The following is a 1,620-nucleotide window of genomic DNA, read 5'->3' as shown; positions in this document are numbered from 1 at the left end:
AACATAATGAAAAGGCACGTGTTTTACATTGTTCTGTTGTAGTTAGTGTATCAAAGGCAACTCTGTTTTAAAGTATTATTGCATTATCTCTACCTCAGTGTTTGATAGAGTTAGACCTAAAGGTTTACCACTTGTAGATTTACAGCCTGGAGGTAAGAGGAAATATTATGATTAATACATTATCAATTTAAAGCCTAATATTGAGGAGAAACATATGGACTCCTCCTGCAACTATGAAAATATTTGGTTATAGAAAGGCAGCAGTGTAAGTTCCTGCCTGGTTGGATGATAGACAGGCCAGGACATTAGGTCATCATGCATATGAACAATTTTTTCACCTTCTTGGCTTTAGCTACTTTTGAAATGGTAGGTATTATAAACAATTATATTTTGATTAATTATATTTTAGTATGAAAAGTTCTGTCTGAACTGTTCCTCTCTCTATGATACCTTGTAACTAAGATTAATTTTGTTCAAGTAATATAATCTATACTCTCAGGGTAAGATATTCTGGTTGGTCTGTTCCTACAGGGAAGAAGAGTAAAGGACCAGGTAAACATTTGTGTCAGTAAGACCTCATTTGGAAAATTTCAGTTGTAGAAGTTTAGAAGTAGCTCTTACGCAAGGCTTACTTTGAATCCATTAGCTCCACAATGCTCAGTTGGATAAATAAGTACTTGAAAAAGCCATCACCTTTGGACCTATATATAAATACTTGAAAGTACGATTAAATCCCACATTAAAAAGACTTAAAATTGTCACGGATAAAAAAATTGCGTATGTGAGCAATCGACTGAACAATATAATTTTTTTCCAATATTCACAGAATTTTAGGGAAATAAGATCAATAGCATTGTTAGGCAACCAAGGATATATGCCTGTATAAAGTTTGTCTCATTAACTACTTAAATTTAGAGGATACTACATGCTTCTGTAGCACATATACCCAAATTAAAATACAGAGATTAACATGGCACTTGCACAAGGATGATATGAAAATTTGTGAATATTCCATATTTTTCATTCTACAGATACAAGAAATGAAAAAAGTTATTAGAAACTTGATTACAAAATTACAAGTGTATCAATACACGTAATTCATATAATTAAAAGTTAGTTTGACATCAGTGTATTAAATCTTCACACTAGAAAAGCCTTTATGTAGCATAAACTTTACAAAACTTTTGAAATTATACAACTTTGACATTTTATCCCAAAGAAATATAATACTATAAGGACCTAGGAAAAAAAGGAATCTTAAACTGTTTCTATATGGAATGCAATCTGAAAGGACGCAATAATGAACCTATATATTATAAAACAATGTAGAATTCAGAGTATACCTAGGAGAGGATAAAATAGATTATAGGCATTATACAAACATAGAATGTAGAATATTTTAAAATATACTTTTCCAGCCAAGCATCAGAAATACTTTAGTTTCTGTACTACTGATTTCAACAGGTAAGAAAATTCTTTCTGATTAAGAAATCACACACTCTGCAGAACTCATTATAGATATATACAAAAACTCTTGAATACATTTTGACATCAAAGGCAGGCAATTCACTTGGAAGAATTCCACGGAATCCATGAATTTTTACAGTAAGATATCGCTGT

At 31.1% G+C, this 1,620-nt stretch overlaps 1 pseudogene; it reads left to right on the top strand.

Moving 5' to 3' along the window:
* Positions 1 to 925: 925 nt before the first annotated feature.
* Positions 926 to 1,021, top strand: LOC122119492 (annotated as a pseudogene).
* Positions 1,022 to 1,620: the final 599 nt, after the last annotated feature.

This window comes from Dipodomys spectabilis, unplaced genomic scaffold, assembly GCF_019054845.1.
Source record: "Dipodomys spectabilis isolate Male_0828 unplaced genomic scaffold, ASM1905484v1 ptg000170l, whole genome shotgun sequence".
Classification (NCBI taxonomy): Eukaryota; Metazoa; Chordata; class Mammalia; order Rodentia; family Heteromyidae; genus Dipodomys; species Dipodomys spectabilis.
The sequence above is the reverse complement of the archived record's forward strand: the minus strand, read 5'-3'. Positions and strand labels throughout refer to the sequence as shown.